Source organism: Rhinoraja longicauda, chromosome 1, assembly GCF_053455715.1.
Source record: "Rhinoraja longicauda isolate Sanriku21f chromosome 1, sRhiLon1.1, whole genome shotgun sequence".
Classification (NCBI taxonomy): Eukaryota; Metazoa; Chordata; class Chondrichthyes; order Rajiformes; family Arhynchobatidae; genus Rhinoraja; species Rhinoraja longicauda.
The window spans coordinates 45,049,058-45,071,722 of record NC_135953.1 but is presented as its reverse complement, the minus strand read 5'-3'; the positions used below and the strand labels follow the sequence as shown (position 1 = coordinate 45,071,722).

The following is a 22,665-nucleotide window of genomic DNA, read 5'->3' as shown; positions in this document are numbered from 1 at the left end:
TTGAGTGAGTGGGCAGATACATGGCAGATGCAGTATAATGTAGATAAATGTGAGGTTATCCACTTTGGCGGCAAAACTAAGGCCAAATCACTGGATCGATTTAAGAGAGAGTTAGATAGAGCTCTAGGAGCTAGTGGAATCAAGGGATATGGGGAGAAGGCAGGCACGGATTACTGATTGTGGATGATAAGCCATGATCACAATGAATGGCGGTGCTGGCTTTGTGTGTGGGAAATTCTGTCCCACGAATCTGTGGAATTTTTTGAAATGTCACCAAGTGGATTGATGAGAGTTGGGCAAGTTTGCAGTGTTTATAAAGTCTTTGACAAGGTCTTGCATTGTAGGATAGTCTGGAAAGTTAAATCGCATGGAATCCAAGGAGAGCTAGTCAATTGGATTGAAAATCAAAGGGTAGTTGTGGAGAACTGTCCATCTGACTTTGTAGCTCTGTAACTTTGACTCCCATGGCAGTCCAGGCATGAGAGCAGGGCTGCAGGCTTTACCACAAAATGTCACACTCCTCTGTGTGGCAGCTATGGATCATCCCGGCCAGTGGATGTGGTGCTCATCAGGAAGGACTGGTAGCTTACGGTGTCCCTGAGGGTTCTTTGGGAATGGGTTATATTGGGATGGACATTTCTTTGTCTCCTCCATCACTGTGTGTAACTGATCATGCCCAAAATGTCGCTTTCATTAATGGACTGCGGCCAAATGCGTTATCTGTGAAGCAGCCATGATTCGTTTAAACACAACTTTGGATGTGTCTGAGCGGCTGACGGTTAACTCTGAAGCTGCACAGCCCAAATTCCATCAGTGTGTCCCCACAACTAATACGAAAAGCTGCAACCAGTGCAATATACACTTAGTATTATTGAACAAGGAAATGGCAGACGAGTTGAACCGGTACTTTGGATCTGTCTTCACTAAGGAAGATACAAACAATCTCCCAGATGTTCTAGTGGCCAGAGATCCTAGGGTGATGGAGGAACTGAAGGAGTTTCACATTAGGCAGGAAATGGTGTTGGGTAGACTGATGGGACTGAAGGCTGATAAATCCCCAGGGTTTGATGGTCTGCATCCCAGAGTACTTAAGGAGGTGGCTCTAGAAATTGTGGATGCATTGATGATCATTTTCCAATGTTCTATAGATGCAGGATCAGTTCCTGTGGATTGGAGGGTAGCTAATGTTATCCCATTTTTTAAGAAAGGAGGTAGAGAGAAAACAGGAAATTATAGACCAGTTAGTCTGACATCAGTGGTGGGGAAGATGCTGGAGTCAATTATAAAAGACGAAATTGTGGAGCATTAGGATAGCAGTAACAGGATCGTTCCGAGTCAGCATAGATTTACGAAGGGGAAATCATGCTTGACTAATCTTCTGGAATTTTTTGAGGATGTAAGTAGGAAAATTGACAGGGGAGAGCCGGTGGATGTGGTGTACCTTGACTTTCATAAAGCCTTCGACAAGGTCCCACATAGGAGATTAGTGGGCAAAAGTAGAGCACATGGTATTGGGGGTAGGGTACTGACATGGATAGAAAATTGGTTGACAGACAGAAACCAAAGAGTGGGGATAAATGGGTCCCTTTCAGAATGGCACGCAGTGACTAGTGGGGTACCGCAAGGATCAGTGCTGGGACCACAGCTATTAAAAGTACCATTAGCAAATTTGCAGATGATACAAAGCTGGGTGGTAGTGTGAGCTGTGAGGAAGATGCTATGAGGTTGCAGGGTGACTTGGACAGGTTGTGTGAGTGGGCGAATGCATGGTAGATGCAGTTTAATGTGGATAAGTGTGAGGTTATCCACTTTGGTGGTAAGAATAAGAAAGCAGATTATTAGAACAGAAACATACGACACAAGATGTAACGAGATTCAGGTGTTCTCATCGTTAATTGTACACTCGAGTGCTTGGTCTAATTTCATAGCTGATACACTTTCACCAGGAAATAATTGTTAAATTGATCTGTTCTAGGGGAAAAAAAGAATTTTGCCCTGTTAGTTGCGAAATGTTAGATGTTTTGCAATACAATTTCTAGTAAGTATTTGTGAAAATGACCTCTTTACCTGCAAATGGTCACTCATTGAATTAATGTTTTCTAATTAACTGGGAAGAGCTATAGTACAGCAACATATCATTTCACTGGGAGAAAAATGCACTTCTCCATGGCCTCACTATGAGAGCCATAATCAATAATTTAATATGGGAGGTGAATGTGGAGTCTAAATATTACTGTTCTGATGGGATTCTGAGTGGGGGGCTTCTGGAAGGAGAACAATATTAAACATTCTTGTACTTATCCATTTTTGAACTTATGGATTGAATTTATTTTGGTTTGCCTTCTTGGGAAATTGGACATCTGGGTTGATTCATGCCAGGTTCATTACATAGCTTAATGGTCTTAATAATTGCATTTATATAAGGTTCTTTGGTCAAATCAGTTATATTTATCAAACATGCCCTACTTTGACAAAAGAGATAAAACTAGCTTCAAGTTTTGGATTGGAAGGAGGCCGACCTCATCAAAATCATACTCTTGGCTTTTAATCCATAGAAGACTTCAGCATTTTTGGAGCAAAAAGAAAAAACAATGTATTTTTATGTATTTTTCACTTGTTCAGATGATATTGGCAATGATTAAATTTGCAATAGATTTTGGCATACCATTTCATAGAATTCCTTCAATTCTGAAATAATCCCTAAAAAAAGTTTCAAATTCCAGACTTTCATTTATTGAAAACCTCAAGATATGGCGGTTAAAAATAATGAGTGTATTTTATGCAAGGAAAACCATGAGTTTGAGCACAAATGGATGGGTGGGTAGCAATTGATATCGTTTGTAGGAAGGAATTGCAGACGCTGGTTTAAATTGAAGTAGACACAAAAAGCTGGAGTAACTCAGCAGGTCAGACAGTATCTCTGGAGAAATGGAGTAGGTGATGTTTTGGGTCGAGACCCTTCTTCAGACTGAAGAAAGGTTTCGACCTGAAACATTACCTACTCCTTTTCTCCAGAGATGCTGTCTGACCTGCTGAGTTACTCCAGCTTTATGTGTCTATCTTCGGTTGATATCCTGTGCTTGGAATCTTAAAACCTAACACTAAAAAGATTGTCACATAAACTAAGAGTCATTGCATTTGAAGTTAACATTAGTATGAATAGAAGTTTTGTTAAGCACAAACAACAGATTGGAAATTAATGGATTTTGTTTTGATATAGTAATTAGCAGTGTGTCACAGGGATAAATATTGAGCCTTCAGCTGTTCACAACCTGCATTAATGACTTGGTTGGGAAGACAAGGAGTGTGGCTATGTTTGCATTGATCTAATGCTGAGTGAGAAAGTAGAAGCAGTCGAGTTCCATTTGACCCTTCTAGCTTCGTCTGCTATTCATCCAGATCAGTGGTGATCTACCTAAATACCATTCACCTGCACTACTATCCTGATATAGCTGGATTCTCTTATTATCCAGAAATCTATTGACTCTGGGATAGAGAATTGCAAAAACTCTCTACATTCTGGATGAAGACAGAGTGATAGAATCATACAGCGTGGAAACAGGCCCTTCAGCTCAACTTGCCCAAGCCGACCACCATGCCCCATCTACACCAGTCCCACAAGCCCATGTTTCGCCAATAACCCTCTATACCTACCATATTCATGCACCTATCCAAATGCCTCTAAAACATAATGATAGTACCTGCCTCAACTACCTCCTCCGACAGCTCCTGACTATCTCTAAACAACCCTTGTCCATTTAAATGCTTGTAGATCTTGTCGCCTAGCATACTCTCTAGTAACTTTCCAACCACAAATGTTAGGCTAGCTGGCCTGTAGTTCCCAGATATTTCCCTGCAGCCCCTATTAATTAGAGGCACAACATTTGCCACCCACCCTCCAGTCTTCTGGCACCTCACCCACATTTAATGACTTCTAAATCTCAGCCAGGGCACCTGCAATTTCCTCTCTAGCTTTCCACAGTGTTTTCGGATATGTCTGATCAGGCTAGGAAGAAAATACAATTTTGTTCATCTTAACCAAATAGCCTACCCCTTAATCTGAGACTGTGATTCCTTGTCTTACACCTCAGCTGGTGGAAACATCCTTCTTGCATTTCACCCTGTTCAGGTCTGTAAAGAAATTTGTAAGTTTCAATTATCTCATTTTCCTAAACTCGAGAGGATGCCAGCTTACTCCATTAAATGGAGGGTATCAAGGGTTGTGGGGAAAGGTAGGAGAACAGGGTTGAGAGGGAAAAATAGATCAGTCATGCTTGAATGGCAGGGTAGATTGGATGGGCTGAATTACCTCATTCGGCTCCTATGTTTTATGGTCCCAAAGTGTTTCCTAATACAGCAAGCTAGCTATTCTTGGAATAGGTCAAGTGAATCTATGTTGCAGACACATGGGTTTGCAGATGCTGGAATCTTGAGTAAAACACAAAGTGCTGGAGTAACTCAGCAGGTCAGACATCATCTGGGAAGCCAATGACAAGCGTATATTCTTTGACAAGCATAAATTGTTTTAGGCAAGGAGGCAAATTGTGAATAATAACATTCTCCAGGGATTGATTTTTTGTGATCTATGTTAATAACCCAGGCTTAGGGCTACAAGTTGCAATCTTCAAATTTGCAAATTACACAAAAGTTGGCAGTCCTGTGAACCAAGAGAAGGACCAAGATATTTGCAGCAAGATATAAGCTGACTAGCTGAATGGTCAAATGAAATTTAACATGGATAAATGCGAGATAATACACGTTGATATGAAGAAGAGGAAAAGCAGAATAAATCGATGGACACATTTTGAAAGAGATGCAGAAGAAAAGTAACTAGTGTGTACAAATATCGACACTGACGGGGCAAGTTGAGTGACCAATTAACCTACCAACATGCACATCTTTGAGATTTTGAAGGGAATCAGAGCACCCGAACAAAACCCAAGTGGTCACGGGGAGAACATGGAAACTCCTCACAGACAGCACTCGAGGTCAGGATTGAACCTGGTTAGCTGAAGTTATGAGGCAGCACCTCTGATCTTAAATTAGGTATCAGAATTAGTTCCATATTTACATGGATAAAGTCAGCATTCACAAATATTTTCTAAATATTTCTCTGTCATAATTTAAGAACTGTTTGCAGTTCTATTGCAGTATTGGCAATAGATTGAAACTACTAAAAGTTACAATAACATTTGAATCCAATGTAATGTGCTTAATCCGCTCAGTGCTACAGTAACCAAACTTGTCATGGAAACATTTTTGTACATCTTGTTTTGGATCGGGACTTAAATTAGTAATTTGGATGGGTGTCAGGGGTTATGGGGTGAAGGGGTGAAGGCAGGAGAATGTGGTTAGGAGGGAGTGATAGATCAACCGTTATTGAATGGCGAAGTAGACTATCACTGTAGATTCCCTGTTTCCCTTTTGTAAATCTTGTTTTGTAATTTAAGTTCATCCTCCTACAAAGTGCAGCAAGTGAGTGAAGACAATTACAGAACAGTGACTGTGTTGTAAAGGAAATTTTGCCTGAATGTGAAAGATTGCAAAGTAATAACTATCAGCCAACATATTTGTCAGACAGCATCTGTTCTTTTCTTGGATTATATGACATTTGTGATAGGAGTCAGATTCATAGCTTCTCCAACGAACCTTGTCAGAAGTCTATGGGCTGGATGATTTCATTGTAGCTTCCTTCATTCTGACACTGTCCTCTTTCACCCTTAACCTGGCTGAAGTGCTGCTGATTGTGGTGAAACTGCTGCATTAAAATATGCCCATAGGTTTCTAAAGACATCATCATCTGTATTTTGATGTAGGAAATAATATATTTCCTGAATATACGTACTGTTATGATTCTGCAGAGTATCCCGTAATGGTGTCCAAAGTAATGAGGCCTTTTAAGCTCTTTTGATGCCTTGTCATCTTATAAAATACTGTTTATAAGAATAAATGTTTTGTGCCTTCACAGAAGAAGTCGAATAGACCTCTCTGAGCAAAGAAACCACTGATTCGCACAATTGTGTTCCTGTTGATTCATAGATGTTCGAGCCTTTATTGGACTTGGATCCTTCTATGGCAATAATGGGAAGTGTATGGATCAAAGAATGCAATCATACTTTGCAGCAAAAATTTTAAGGATTTTTGTTCAATGAATGAATCAGAGGTAGGGAGTTCTTGAAGTCGTAGGGAGAATAATAATGGGATTAATGTACAGTGAGTGTAAATTGATGGTTGATGGTCACCATGGACCCAGTGAGCCGAAGGGCAGACTTCTGAGTGTGATTTTGTCTGTTACTCTCTGACTCTATGACAACTGTCAGATTGGAGATATGAGAGGGTGTTTTTCATGTGGAGAAAGGTGGTGGCTGAATGTTACATATAACATGTATTTCAGTGAAAGTCTCAAGCAAGTGTGTTTTTAGTGTTGTACTTTAACACTGAAGATTCTATATGCGTTTTCAGATTAATACTTTCAATTATATAAGATTAATTGCAATAGGTTTTAATCATTATGAATGTTGAGGATGAAATAACAGCTGATTATATTACAAGATCAGTTTTCATCTGCCTATGGTTTTGACTTTGAAACATATCAAAACATTCATTTGAAATGGAAGTTTTAACTGGTGATAATAGATAATAGGTGAGGGCGTGCAGCATAGGTTCACGAGGTTAATTCCTGGAATGGCAGGACTGTCGTACGTTGAAAGACTGGAGCGACTAGGCTTGTATACACTGGAATTTAGAAGGATGAGAGGGGATCTTATTGAAACATATAAGATTATTAAGGGGTTGGACACGTTAGAGGCAGGAAACATGTTCCCAATGTTGGAGGAGTCCAGAACCAGGGGCCACACTTTAAGAATAAGGGGTAGGCCATTTAGAACGGAGATGAAGAAAAACCTTTTCAGTCAAAGAGTTGTAAATCTGTGGAATTCTCTGCCTCAGAAGGCAGTGGAGGCCAATTCTCTGGATGCTTTCAAGAGGGAGCTAGATAGAGCTCTTAAAGATAGCAGAGTCAGGGGGTATGGGGAGAAGGCAGGAATGGGGTACTGATTGTGAATGATCAGCCATGATAACTGTGAGAGGCTATTCTAATTCTATTATTTCAGTGAAGTATGAAAGTGTAGCCTGAGTATTTTGACAATCTATATCAATGATTTGGATGAGAATGCACATGGCATGATTAGCAAGTTTGCAGAATACACTCAAGTGGGTGGTACTGCAGAGGTTGTCAAAAATTGCAACAGGATCTCGATCGGTTGGGCAGGTGGGCTGAGGAATGGTTGATGGAATTTAATACAGATAAATGCGAGGTGTTGCATTTTGGGAAGTCTAACATGGGCAGGACCTACACAGTGAATAGGAATTATCTGGGAAGTGTCGTGGAGCAGAGGGATCTTGGAGTCCAGGTATCTCTAAATCTAAAAAAAAATCTAAATCTACATAGTTCATTGAAAGTGGCATCACAGGGTGGTTAAGAAGGCTTTTGACCCATTGGCCTTCGTCAGTCAGAGTGTTGAGTCCAATAATAATAATAATAATAATAATATTAACTTTTATATAGCACTTTTCATGCAAATTAATGCAGCCCAAAGTTCTTTCCACAAAAACAAACACATGTCTAAACAACGATACAATATAAAACAGTAAGGAAATAGGCATATAAAGCACAGATTTATATAAAAATATAAAATGTGAAATTGGGAAAATGTAAAAGAACAAAGGAAGGAAAATCAGTTAAAAGCTTGAATAAAAAGATATGTTTAAATTTAAATATATTTTAAATTTATATAAGACATTGGTGAGGCCACATTTAGAGTATTTTGTTCAGTTCAGGGCACTATGTTATAGTAAAGTTGCTGTCAAGCTGGTAAGGGTGCAGAGAAGATTTACGAGGGTTTTGTCAGGTCTCAAGGGCCTGCGTATAGGGAGAGGTTGAGCAGGCTAGGACACTATTCCTTGGAGCACAGGAGGATGAGGGGTGAACAAAATCATGTAGAGGTGCACAAAATCATGAAAGGAATAGATCAGGTAAATGCACAGAGTCTCTTGCCCAGAGTGGGGAATTGAGAACCAGATGACATATGTTTAAGGTGAGGGGGGAAAGATTTAATTGGAACCTAAGGGGTATCTTTTTCACACAATGTGTGGTGGGTGTATGGTACGAGTTGCTGGAAGAAGTAGTTGAGGCAGGTACTATCGCAACATTTAAGAAACATTTGGACAGATAAATGGACAGGACAGGTTTAGATGGATATGGACCACATGCAGGCAGGTGGGACTAGTGTAGATGGAACTTGTTGGTCGGTGTGGGCAGGTTTTGCTGCAGGGTATGTATGACACTATGACTCTATGTTTGATAAGTTGATGGTTGTAGCGAAGAAGTTGCTCCTGAACCCGAATGTTACAGTTTTCAGGCTCTTCTTCCGGATGGCAGGAGTGAAATGAGTGTGTGGCCAGGGTGGTGTGGGTCTCTGATGACGCTGGCTGCATTTTTGAGTCAGTGACTCTTGCAGATCCCATCGTTGGTGGGGCGGTCAATTCCCGTGATGTACTGTGCAGCATTCAACACCTTTTGCAATCTTCTTCATTTTCCGACATTTGAGTTGTCAAATCATGCAATGATGCAGCCAGTCAAAATGCTCTCTACTGTACACCTGTAGAGACCCTTCTTCAGATTGATCTAATGGGTGATGTTTCAGGTCGAGACCCTTCTTCAGACTGACTCGACCTGAAACATCACCCATTCCTTCTCTTCAGAGATGCTGCCTGTCCCGTTGAGTTACTCCAGCATTTTGTGTCTGCCTTCGACTTAAATCAGCATCTGCAGTTCTTTCCTACTCATTGAGAGCAAAGTTGTTGTTCTGGCACCATCTGGTCCCTCCTATACTCTGACTCATTGTCATCTGTAATTCGTCCAACAACGGTGGTTTCATCAAAGAACTTGAAGATGGAGTTTGAACTGTGTAGGAGAATGTTGAGTGAGGAACACAGTCTTAAGATAAGGGTCAGTCAATTGTAACCAGAGTGCGTAGAAATCTCTTCTTGCAGAGGGTAGCAAAACTTTGAATTCTCTACGCCTAGAACTTGGGTTCAGCTCTTTAGATGTATTTAGAGTGACGGTATATATATTTTAAAATATTAAATGAGTGTTAAAGTGGTCTGGCCCACAGGGAGAAGTTGAGGCTTTGGAAACGTGAGCCAAGATCATATTGAATAGCAGGGAAGACTTGCTTTCCTGTCTTGTTACTGGTTCCCCTTTGATTACAGTGGAAGTCATTGGGGGAGGAGGGAGGAGGAGGAGGAGGGGGGAGGGGGGGGAAGGGGAAGGAACATGTTCCGAATGGATTTTCTTTTTGCCATGCTTTGTATTGTGTGAGCTTGTCTATAATGTCCTCTAAAATGACTAAACACAGTCTTCAAAAGAGCAAAAGAGAGAAGAGAAAATTACCATGTAAATAGTGCATGTCCAGAAATTGACCGTGAAGATTGCTGATTATCGGAATCACTTGGTAATAACATGAAAAAGTGTTAAATCTAAACTTATGCCTTTTTTGCTTCTTTATGCTAGTGCTAAACCCTTGAATGAAACATGAGCCAGTGACTGATCTAGTGCCACATCCAAAGCCAGTCTATTACCTTCTGCCGGGGGGTGTTACAAGTGGCCTCGTTGTCTTTCCCTTCTGTCTTCCCTCTTGCCAGTGGGGTGTGTCCTGCCAGCAGTAAACATTCTTGGGTATTTTACATTTCACATCTTCTTAAGAATGAAGAAACTGCAGATGCTGGGATCTTGAACAGTTAGCAAGGGCCAGACAGCGTCGGTGGAAGAAATGGACAGGCGACATTTCCAGTCTGGACCTATCTTTCGACTGATTGTTGTAGGGAGAGTAGACCAGGGGACTGTTTTGGCAAATACAATCCCCAACACCTCACGAAACCTGCCTGATCGACGGTTGGTAAGCATTTTAACTCCCACTCATTTTTCCCCTTCCCATTTTTAACTTGATACGGTAGAGGAACAGTGCGGAAACAGGCCCTTTGGCCCACTGAATTCGCGCCGACCAACGATCACCTTGTACACAAGCACTTTTCTACACACGAGGGACAATTCACAATTTTAGCAAAGTCAATTAACCTACAAACCGGTACGTCTTTGGAGTGTGAAAGGAAACAGGAACATCTGGAGAAAACCCACACAGTCACAGGGAGAATGGACAAACTCCATACAGGCAGAACCCACAGATAATTTTAAGTAACACTCCCTTTTCTCTTTCCTATTTCCCTTCTCCCCCACTCCATTATGCACCCGTTTCTCTTACTTTTCTGTCCCAGTCATCCTGCTTCTTTCCCTTCCTTATTCACTCATCTGAGTCCCATTCCCAAGTCCCTCATTCACTTTTTATCCCTCCTCTTTCCCAATGCCCTTTCCTCCTTCCACCCATATCCCTCTCTCTGGCGTTACATTTACATTTCATGCCTCTTTATCTGACATCCTTTTGTCTCCTTCTCCCCTCTAGTCATTGGCACTTCCTCCACCCATCTGCGAATCAAACCCAACCCTTCTCACATTATCCACCTGTCACTTGCCAAACGTTGACCCATCCCCACTTCTCATTTCTAATTTCCCCACCTACGACAATCAGAAAGAAGAAGAGTCCCACCCTAATATGTCGCCTGTCCATTCCCTCCACAGATGCTGTCTGACCCGTTGCATTTATGTAGCACTTTCTGCTTTTGTTTCTGAAGAATAAATCTAACTTTATCCAATTGTGTTCATGGCAGTCATTTTAAGAAAATATTGCAGAATAACAACTTGTTTTGCATTTGCTGCAGTTTGTAATTGATTGAATTTACAGCACGACTGGAGATTGTTAATGGAGTGCGCTGAGCCCATACTACAATTTCTACCATGTTCTGAATTTTGTTTTGGGTGGGTGAAACAGGAGTTTTGCATCAGGAAATCCCAAGCTAAATCCCTTTTAATTGAAACTGTTAGGTTAAAAGTTATCATATCATATCATATATATACAGCCGGAAACAGGCCTTTTCGGCCCACCAAGTCCGTGCCGCCCAGCGATCCCCGTACATTAACACTATCCTACACCCACTAGGGACAATTTTTAAAAAAACATTTACCCAGCCAATTAACCTACATACCTGTACGTCTTTGGAGTGTGGGAGGAAACCGAAGATCTCGGAGAAAACCCACGCAGGTCACGGGGAGAACGTACAAACTCCTTACAGTACAGCACCCGTAGTCAGGATCGAACCTGAGTCTCCGGCGCTGCATTCGCTGTAAAGCAGCAACTCTACCGCTGCGCTACCGTGCCGCCCCAATTTGGATGAATCATTTCAGTTAATACCATAATTTGTAATAAATTAAGCTGCATACAAAGTTATGAGTAAGGAGCAAGTGAAGGCCACTTAGCCCTTTAAGACTGCCTTAGTTTAGTTTAGAGATACAGCATGGAAATAGGCCTTTCGGCCCACCGAGTCCATTCCAACCAGTGATCACCCATCTGCTAGTATTATCCTTCACACTAGGGACAATTTACAGAAGCCAATTAACCTACAAACCTGCATGTCTTTGGAATGTGGGAGGAAGCCCACACGGTCACAGGGAGAATGTGTAAACTCCGTACAGACCGCATCGTCAGGATCGAACCCGGGTCTCTGGCGTTGTAAGGCAGCACTCTACTACTGCGTCACTTGTATTTAACAGAAGCAAAGCTGATCTGTTTGTGAACTCTGCCTTTCAATCTTCCAATGACAACATTTCACCTACTTGTTTACTAAATATCTGTTAGTCTGAAAGAAATTGAAAGATTCTATCTCCACTGCTATTTGGAGAAGAGAGTTTGAGAAAAAAACAACCATGTGAGAGCAAAAAACTAAAATCTTTCTCAAATGGCGACCTCTTATATTTAAATAGGAACCAATCACATCCATTTGTTAAAATACTTCAGTATCTCATATATTTTGATCAAGACCTCACTCACTCTTCTGATTTGCAACAGATGTAAGCTGAGCCTCACTTCTGTCTCTTAATAAGGCAATTTATTTCCCCCCCAGTATTAGTCTAATTTATGAGAATGAAGCCAGGAATGATTGGGTTAACATATGATGAGCATTTGATGGCACTGGGCCTGTACTCGTTAGAGTCTAGAAGGATGTGGGATACCTCATTGAAACTTACTGAATAATGAACCCCTGACGGATGTAAGGGGTAATGGGGAGAATACAGGAGAATGGGGTTAGGAGGGAGAGATAGATCAGCCACAATTGAATGGCAGAGTAGACTTGATGGGTTGAATGGCCTAGTTCTGCTCCTATCACCTCCAAAATGCTTGGGTAGAGTGGATGTAGAGGATGTTTCCACCAGTGGGAGAGTCTAGAACCAGAGGCCAGAATAAAAGGACATATGTTCTGAAAGGAGAAGAAGAGGATTAGGATTTTTTTTTTAGTCAGAGGGTGGTGAATCTATGGAATTCGTTGCCACAGATAGCCGTGGAGGCCAAGTCAATAGATATTTTTAAGGTGGAGATCGATAGATTCTTGATTAGCACGGGTTTCAGGGGTGATGGGGAGAAGTCAGAAGAATGGGGTTGAGTAGGAAAAATCGATCAGCCATGAATGGCGACATTTCCAGTCTGGACCTATCTTTCGACTGATTGTTGTAGGGAGAGTAGACCAGGGGACTGTTTTGGCAAATACAATCCCCAACACCTCACGAAACCTGCCTGATCGACGGTTGGTAAGCATTTTAACTCCCACTCATTTTTCCCCTTCCCATTTTTAACTTGATACGGTAGAGGAACAGTGCGGAAACAGGCCCTTTGGCCCACTGAATTCGCGCCGACCAGCGATCACCTTGTACACAAGCACTTTCCTACACACGAGGGACAATTCACAATTTTAGCAAAGTCAATTAACCTACAAACCGGTACGTCTTTGGAGTGTGAAAGGAAACAGGAACATCCGGAGAAAACCCACACAGTCACAGGGAGAATGGAAAAACTCCATACAGGCAGAACCCACAGAAAGTTTTAAGTAACACTCCCTTTTCTCTTTCCTATTTCCCTTCTCCCCCACTCCATTATGCACCCGTTTCTCTTACTCTTCTGTCCCAGTCATCCTGCTTCTTTCCCTTCCTTATTCACTCATCTGAGTCCCATTCCCAAGTCCCTCATTCACTTTTTATCCCTCCTCTTTCCCTTTCCTCCTTCCACCCATATCCCTCTCTCTGGCGTTACATTTACATTTCATGCCTCTTTATCTGACATCCTTTTGTCTCCTTCTCCCCTCTAGTCATTGGCACTTCCTCCACCCATCTGCGAATCAAACCCAACCCTTCTCACATCATCCACCTGTCACTTGCCAAACGTTGACCCATCCCCACTTCTCATTTCTAATTTCCCCACCTACGACAATCAGAAAGAAGAAGACTCCCACCCTAATATGTCACCTGTCCATTCCCTCCACAGATGCTGTCTGACCCATTGCATTTATGTAGCACTTTCTGCTTTTGTTTCTGAAGAATAAATCTAACTTTATCCAATTGTGTTCATGGCAGTCATTTTAAGAAAATATTGCAGAATAACAACTTGTTTTGCATTTGCCGCAGTTTGTAATTGATTGAATTTACAGCACGACTGGAGATTGTTAATGGAGTGCGCTGAGCCCATACTACAATTTCTACCATGTTCTGAATTTTGTTTTGGGTGGGTGAAACAGGAGTTTTCCATCAGGAAATCCCAAGCTAAATCCCTTTTGATTGAAACTGTTGAGTACGAAAAACCGATCAGCCATGAATGGTGTAGACATGATTCCAGCATCTGAAATCCATTGTATCTCCACCCTTAATGGAGCAATGTGATAATGACCAGGATATTTGTTTTGCAAATGTCCATTGGGGAATATTGTTGATATTGTCCAAATTGTGATAGAGTCTCTTATTTGTCTTTAACATCGTCCTATTGGGTGTTTTATCTCCACACTGCGCATAATGTTTGGGAATTTGTGTCACAAAAATCTGGGAATTTCAATTTCAAATCTCCAATGAGCTAAATTGATCATCTAGCTTTCTCCCTCCTGTATCACAAAGATACTGTAGTCAAAAGTGGATATCTCACTTTTTTTTGCTGTCCAGTGACTGATCTAGAAAACACTGAGTTGGAATATAAAGGGTGACATAAGAGGTCGCCATGCTTTGAGTAATCAGTTTCTCATTCACTGTTTGGGAATAGACGTGAAGAATGACTATTTTGGTAAGATTTGAAAGGTACAAAGGAACCACATCTATTCTGAAAAAGAGTCCCAACCCGAAACGTCATCCATCCTTTTTCTCCAGTGATGCTGCCTGATTCGCTGAGTTAACATAGAAACACAGAAACATAGAAAATAGGTGCAGGAGTAGGCCATTCGGCCCTTCGAGCCTGCACCGCCATTCAATATGATCATGGCTGATCATCCAGCTCAGTAACCTGTACCTGCCTTCTCTCCATACCCCATGATCCCTTTAGCCATAAGGGCCACATCTAACTCCCTCTTAAATATAGCCAATGAACTGGCCTCAACTACCTTCTGTGGCAGAGAATTCCACAGACTCACCACTCTCTGTGTGAAGAAATGTTTTCTCATCTCGGTCCTAAAAGACTTCCCCCTTATCCTTAAGCTGTGACCCCTGGTTCTGGACTCCCCCAACATCGGGAACAATCTTCCCGCATCTAGCCTCTCCATCCCCTTAAGAATTTTATATGTTTCAATAAGATCCCCCCTCAGTCTTCTAAATTCCAGCGAGTACAAGCCCAGTCTATCCAGTCTTTCTTCATATGAAAGTCCCGCCATCCCAGGGATCAATCTGGTGAACCTTCTCTGTACTCCCTCTAAGGCTAGAATGTCTTTCTCCAGCACTTTGTGTCTATCTTTGGTATCAACCAGCATCTGCAGTTCTTTGTTTCAACTATACTTAGCCTGTGACAATGTTTTCAGGAACTCAGGATGAAGTGAATAGCTTATTATGTCAAAAGCAATTTTCTTTGCTATCCAGCATTTTCTAGTTTGTATGTTCTGATGGGTCCATTGGTCACCCTGTCCCATACTTTACAATTAGATGTCTGAAGGTGTATAAGCTCTGACCACATGGCTGAAGAAAGTAGCAGTGTAAACAGCAGTATAATATTATTCAGCCTGGGTGTTCTCCATTGCTCTACATGTGAAGCCATCAACAATGAACATCAACAACTGAATGGAAGCAAAGGCAATCAAAGGCTGTTTCCATCCATACCCTGCGCTTTTTTAGAATAAATGAAAAATAAGCACCATATGATTTTGTGCACTCTCTTCATCAGTGCACGATGTTGCTTTGTAGGATCAATACCAATTAAATTTGCATGAGACTAGTGATCGGTATTCCTTGGTCAATTTGTGCAGCGTAGGGCGTGCAGCGTAGGTTTATTAGGTTAATTCCCGGAATGGTGGGACTATCATATGTTGAAAGACTGGAGCAACTAGGCTTGTATACACTGGAATTTAGAAGGATGAGAGGAGATCTTATCGAAACATATAAGATTATTAAGGGGTTGGACACGTTAGAGGCAGGAAACATGTTCCCAATGTTGGGGGAGTCCAGAACAAGGGGCCACAGTTTAAGAATAAGGGGTAGGCCATTTAGAACTGAGATGAGGAAAAACTTTTTCAGTCAGAGAGTTGTGAATCTGTGGAATTCTCTGCCTCAGAAGGCAGTGGAGGCCACTTCTCTGAATGCATTCAAGAGAGAGCTGGATAGAGCTCTTAAGGATAGCGGAGTCAGGGGGTATGGGGAGAAGGCAGGAACGGGGTACTGATTGAGAATGATCAGCCATGATCACATTGAATGGCGGTGCTGGTTCGAAGGGCCGAATGGCTTCCTCCTGCACCTATTGTCTATTGTCTATAAGCTCTGACCACATGTCTGAAGAAAGTAGCAGTGTAAACAGCAGTATAATATTATTCAGCCTGGGTGTTTTCCATTGCTCTACATGTGAAGCCATCAACAATGAACATCAACAACTGAATGGAAGCAAAGGCAATCAAAGGCTGTTTCCATCCATACCCTGCGCTTTTTTAGAATAAATGAAAAATAAACACCATATGATTTTGTACACTCTCTTCATCAGTGCACGATGTTGCTTTGTAGGATCAATACCAATTAATTTGCTTGAGACTAGTGATCGGTATACCTTGGTCCATTTGTCTTGTATCCCTACCTTTTGATGCATCAGAATGTGTTACCCTTTATTTTGGGGTCAATTCACAGCCATTTGGTCAAGCACTTCTGCCCATAATCCACAACAGCATAAGTAGCACATTTGTATGGCGACACAGTGGTGCAGTAGTAGAGCCTCGCAGCGCCAGAGGCCTGGGTTTGATCCTGTCCTTGGTCTGTCTGTGTGGAGTTTGCTCCTTCTCCCTGTGACCGTGTGAGTTTTCTCCGGGTGCTCTGGTTTCCTCATCTCAAAGATGTGCAGATTTGTAGGGTATTCTGCTTTTATAAATTGTCCCTAATGTGTAGGGAGTGGATGTAAAAGTGGGATAGTGTGAATAGGTGATCGAAGGTCCTCCTTCAGACAAATACTCTACCCTTGATACAACACATTTGTAATTTCCAATGTGCTGTGTTATTTCCTGGGGGTGGTGATCCCTGGCTGAACTAGCAAGTATTTATAGTTCAGCGTTAAATGGATAGCTTGTTGGGGCATATCCGACATTACACAAGAGTCAACCTTGTTGTTGTGGATCTGGAGTACAGTTCAGCCAGTCCTTATCAATCAAATCTGTTTTTATGACAATGCGAATCATACCAGCATTAGCTACAGTATTTATTCAAACAATTATTACATTACTTGAATTTAAATTCTCCAGCTGCTATGGAGATTGATTCAATCTCATATCATTGGATCAATGGCTTTGCAGTTAAAACTGAAAATGCTGGAAACACTTAACATGTCAGGCAACATTTCTGGAGAGAGAAACACAGCTAACAGTTCAGGTCAGGAATGTCAAGAGTGTTTATTTGTCTTATGTACTGGATACAAAGTGGGATAATGAAATTGTTACGGGCTACAGCTTTACAAGTTCATTAGATGCCACACATCAGCAATAAATATACAATAGGTTTTCAGTTATTCTTAATAAGGTAGACCACAACAGTCCAACTGCCAAAATATATCGATCAACTATAGTAGTTCAAAGTAGTAGTGTCTGAAAAAGGGTCTCGACCCAAAACGTCTCAGGAGATGCTGACCCGCTGAGTTACTCCAGCATTTTGTGTCTATCTATAGTAGTGCGACATCTGTAGTAGTTCAATGCTGAGGTAGGGTTGTGAAGATTGATTTAAGATAACATTCTTGAACTTGGTGGTAACTCTTCTCAGGCTCCTGTACCACTTTCTTGATGGTCGCATCAAGACGAGGGTATGGCAGGGATGGCGAGGGTCTTTGATATTAGCTGCCTTCTTCAGTTAGCACTTCCAAGAGATCTTTTTCATTGTTGGGGAGGTCAGTACGCATGATGGGCAATGTCCACCACTTTCTGTAGCCTTCTTTAGCATGTGAATCACTGAACTAGACTGTGATACAACCAGCCAGTATGCTTTCCACCATACCCTTGCAAAGGTTCAATTGGTTATTCCACATTTCCCAAATCTTTTCAAACTTCCGAGGAAGGAGACACATTGATGAGATTTTGTGATTGCATCAATGTCTTGGGCTCAGAACAGATCATTAGAGATGTGTATGCCCAGGAACCTGTAGCTGTTGACTCTCTCTACTGCCATTCGGCCATTGAAGGTGGTGGACCCTCTGCTTTCCCTTCCTGAAACCTTTCATTAAAACCTGGAATTTTTTGAGTGAAATCCAACCTGTGGAAATATTGTGGAAATAGAACTGACGCGGAAAGAAAGAAGGGAATGTCTTTGGGTGAAGAGAGAGCAAATGACAGAAGGTGGATCTGTAAATTGTATAAGAAAATAACTGCAGATGCTGGTACAAATCGATTTATTCACAAAATGCTGGAGTAACTCAGCAGGTCAGGCAGCATCTCGGGAGAGAAGGAATGGGTGACGTTTCGGGTCGAGACCCTTCTTCAGACTGAGGTCGGGGGGCGGGACAAAGGAAGGATATAGGTGGAGACAGGAAGATAGAGGGAGATCTGGGAAGGAGGAGGGGAAGGGAGGGACAGAGGAACTATCTAAAGTTGGAAAAGTCGATGTTCATACTACTGGGCTGCAAACTGCCCAGGCGAAATATGAGGTGCTGTTCCTCCAATTTCCGGTGGGCCTCACTATGGCAATGGAGGAGGCCCATGACAGAAAGGTCAGACTGGGAATGGGAGGGGGAGTTGAAGTGCTCGGCCACCGGGAGATCAGTTTGGTTAATGCGGACCGAGCGCAGGTGTTCAGCGAAGCGATCGCCGAGCCTGCGCTTGGTTTCGCCGATGTAAATAAGTTGACATCTAGAGCAGCGGATGCAATAGATGAGGTTGGAGGAGGTGCAGGTGAACCTTTGTCTCACCTGGAAAGACTGTTTGGGTCCTTGGATGGAGTTGAGGGGGGAGGTAAAGGGACAGGTGTTGCATCTCGTGCGGTTGCAGGGGAAAGTGCCCATGGCCGGGGTGGTTTGGGTAGGAAGGGACGAGTGGACCAGGGAGTTACGGAGGGAACGGTCTCTGCGGAACGCAGAGAGGGGAGGGGATGGGAAGATATGGCCAGTGGTGGGGTCCTGTTGTAGGTGACGGAAATGTTGGTGGATGATATGTTGGATCTGCTGGCTGATGGGTGGAAGGTGAGAACGAGGGGGATTCTGTCCTTGTTGCGAGTGGGGGGAGGGGAAGCAAGAGCGGAGCTGCGGGATGTAGAAGAGACCCTAGTGAGAGCCTCATCTATAATGGAGGAGGGGAAGCCCCGTTTCCTGAAGAACGAGGACATCTCGGAAGCCCTCATGTGAAACACCTCATCCCGGGCGCAGATGCGGCGTAGACGGAGGAATTGGGAGTAGGGGATAGACTTTTTGCAGGAGACCGGATGGGAAGAAGTGTAGTCCAGATAGCTGTGCGAGTCAGTGGGTTTATAAATTGTAGCAGTTTAGTCTGGAGAAAATGCAAGTAGAGGGAAATAAATATATATTACACAGAACAGTACAGCACAGGACAGGCCACTCGACCTACAATGTCCATGCCAAAGATGATGTCAGGTTATACTGAAGATGAAGCAGAGAGAAAATAGAATCAATGCTGGAAATGAAGCAAATACTGCACCTGCTGGAAATATGAAATGATAGAAATGCTGCCAATACTTAGCAGATCAGGCAACATTTATAGAGAGAGCAAATGGAATTTATGTTGCAGGTTGATAACCTTTCATTAGAAAAGACCAGTTCCAATTCTTTGAGTTATTTCTAGAAGTTCGAGTAATCTTGGACATTATTTTTTTATTTCACTCCCTTTGCCTTTGGCCTCTTGCACTGTTCCAATAAATCAGAAAAGGAGCTTAAGGAAGAACATCTGAGTTTTGCACTAGGCACATTACAACCTTCAGGGCAATATATTGAATTCAATTTTCAGTTAATTGGTCTTTGGAATTTGTATCGGAGTTCGCCAATTTAAATGAAATATTATCTCCCTGTCATACAGAGTCTGTTTCTCCTCTCTGCAGAGACACCACAGAAGCCTGTTAAATGTTTCCAATGTTTTCTGTTTCATTTCATTTTTGTAGCATCTCGATTTTTTTGAGGGGTTTTCTCATGCTCCGTTATATATTATAACCAAACTGTGTTATCATACTCTAAAAGGATTTTTCACCACTATTGCATTTGCACATATGTCAGGTATTGAGTGTTTCCATGAAGAGTGCACAGACAGCTGAGAGGAGGAGCACAGTAGCTTTACAAAGTAGCCGTGATTGTCCGAGCATGACTGCTCCTTATGATGCATAAAAGGTTGAGATGTACCAGTGGAGCGGCCTATTGGGACTGGCTGTGTGTTGCGGCTGTGCGCCTAGAATGTGCTGCTGGGAACGGTGGTGGTAGCAAGTGCGAGAATGGCATTTAAGGGACTTTTGCATAGGCCCTTGGATATTGAGGGATATGAATTATTTGCAGGCAAATAACAGTTGGTCTTGGCATCATGTTCAGCATGGAGATTGTGGGCTGGAGGACCTGTTCCTATGCTGTACTGTTCTATATTCTATGGTGAACAAACCTGAAACATTGCCTGTCCATTCCCACCACAGATGCTGTCTGACCCGCTGATTTCCACTAGCACTTTGACTTTTACTCAAGATTCCATCTCCTGCAGTTTCTTGTGTCTCCATACGAATCATAATTAGACACGGGCGAGGTGCCAGATTACAAGAGGGCTGATGTTGTGCCTCTACTTAAGAAGGGTTGCAAACAAAACAGAGAGTTGTGAATCTCAGAAGGCAGTGGAGGCCAATTCTCTGAATGCATTCAAGGGAGAGCTAGATAGAGCTCTTAAGGATAGCGGAGTCAGGTTATGGGGAGAAGGCAGGAACGGGGTACTGATTGAGAATGATCAGCCATGATCACATTGAATGGCGGTGCTGGCGCGAAGGGCCGAATGGTCTACTTCTGCCCCTATTGTCTATTGTCTAAAATCTGGGAACTGGAGAACTGTAAGCCTATCATCTGTGGTAATAAAGTAACTGGAAGGGAATCTGAGGGATAAGATATGCATTCATTTGGAAAGCCAGGTGCTGCTTAAGGAGACTTAGCATGGTTTGTTGCTTACAAGGTTGTATCTTATGAATTTGATTGATTTGTTTGAAATCGTAACACGAAGGTTGATGAGAGTAGGGCTGTAGTTTTCAATGCAAACTTCAGTGAGGCAATTGATAAGGTTCTGCATGCTAGGCTGCTCTGGAAGGTTAGATCACGTGGAATCTAGGAGGAGCAAGCTAACTGAATAGAGAATTGGCCTCATGGCAGGAAGCAGAGGGTGATGGTGGAAGCACGAAAGGACACAAAGTGCTGGAGTAACTCAGCATGTCAGGCAGCATCTTTGGAGACCATGGATAGGTGACGCTTTGGGTCGAGACCCTTCTTCAGATTGATTGTACAGGGGAGAAGAAAGCTGGAAAAGGGGAGAGGCAAGATCAAGTGTTGCAGGTAATAGATCGACATTGGTGAGGAGAAGTCCTGAAAGGCAGATGATAAGAACAGAAAGGGTGAAACAGGTTTACAGAATTGTGAATTGTGAGGCCAGAGGGAGGTAAGTAGAAGGAGGAAAAGGGAGGGTGGAGGAGATAGATACGTGAGAGGGGAAAGATGGTTGGGCAGAGGGAGGGAAGGGTGGGGGTGGGGGGAATGATATGGGGGGGGGGGGGGGGGTTGGCAGGCAAGTTAATGAGTGTTTACCTAAAATTGAATTCAATTTTCATACGATGGAAGCAGAATATAAGGTGATGTTCTTCCAGTTTGCCTGTGGCCTTAATCTGGCAAATGAGGAGGCCCAGGATAGAAAAGGTCAGTTTGGTAATGGGAAGAGGAGCTAAAATGGTGAGCAACCGGGAGATCCAGTAGACCTAGGTCAAGGTATTTGATGTTTTTCAGACCAATCCTTGTGACCAGTGGTGTACCTCAGGAATTGGTGCTAGGCCCATTGCCGTTTGTTATCTGTAGCAATGATTTGGAGAATGTATATGGCGTGTTTAGTAAGTTTACAGATTACAGTAAAACAGGTCATGTTATAGACAATGAAAATGGTTATCAAGATTTATAGTGGGATCTTGATCAACTGGGTACATGTGCCAAAGAATGGCTAATGGAGTTTAATTCAGATATGAGTGAGGTCTTGCATTTTGGCAAGTCAAACTAGAGCAGGACATTTACAGTAAATGATCGGGCCCCGAGATGTGTTGTAGAGTAATGGGATCTCACAGTATAAGTATATCTATATACTAAAACTCTTGTTTGTTTGTTTGTTTGTTCCTGAACTACAGCCAAAACTGTACACAATAGTGTGACAGTTTTAGGTTCACCTTACTCACCATCGTCCTGTGGTGCTATGGATGAAGTTTTATTCAAATTAGTATTATATTTTTTAAGTTATTCAGATTTTAAAGTTTTTAAAAAACTTTAGGGGGGGGGGGGGGAGAAGGGGGAGGGGGAGAAGGGGGGATAAAGGGGTTGAGGGGATAGAGTGGGGGTGTAGGGGTAAGGGGAAGAGGGGGATAAGGGGGTGGAGGGGAGGGGAAGGAGGGGAGGGGGATGGAGGGAGGGGGTGGGGAGGGAGGGGGGATAAGGGGGGTTGAAGTAGATGGAGTGGGGGGGAGGGGAAGGGGGGGGTTGAGGTGGATGGAGTGGGGAGAGGGTGGTGAGGGGAGGGAGCGAGTGGGGAGTGGGGGGGAGAGGGGAGGGGGTAGTGAGGGAGGAGAGGGTGCTGCACCAATGCAGGAGAGGTTTGGGCCCAACGATGGGTCCACTTGGTCTAGTATTTCCCTAAAAGTAGCACAGATAGTGTGGTAAAGCAGGGTTTAGGCATGATGGCTTTCATCAGCCAGGGAATTGAGTACAGAAGTTGGGATGTTATGTTATATTTGTACAAGAGGTCGGTGAAGCTGAAGCTTGGAATATTATGTTCAGCTATGGGGAAGATTCCCTTAAACTG

At 42.8% G+C, this 22,665-nt stretch overlaps 1 protein-coding gene across 1 annotated transcript in view; it reads left to right on the top strand.

Moving 5' to 3' along the window:
- The window catches only part of LOC144592177 (potassium/sodium hyperpolarization-activated cyclic nucleotide-gated channel 1-like), a 271,424-nt gene that overhangs the window by 22,732 nt on the left and 226,027 nt on the right, over positions 1-22,665 (top strand). The window lies entirely within an intron of this gene.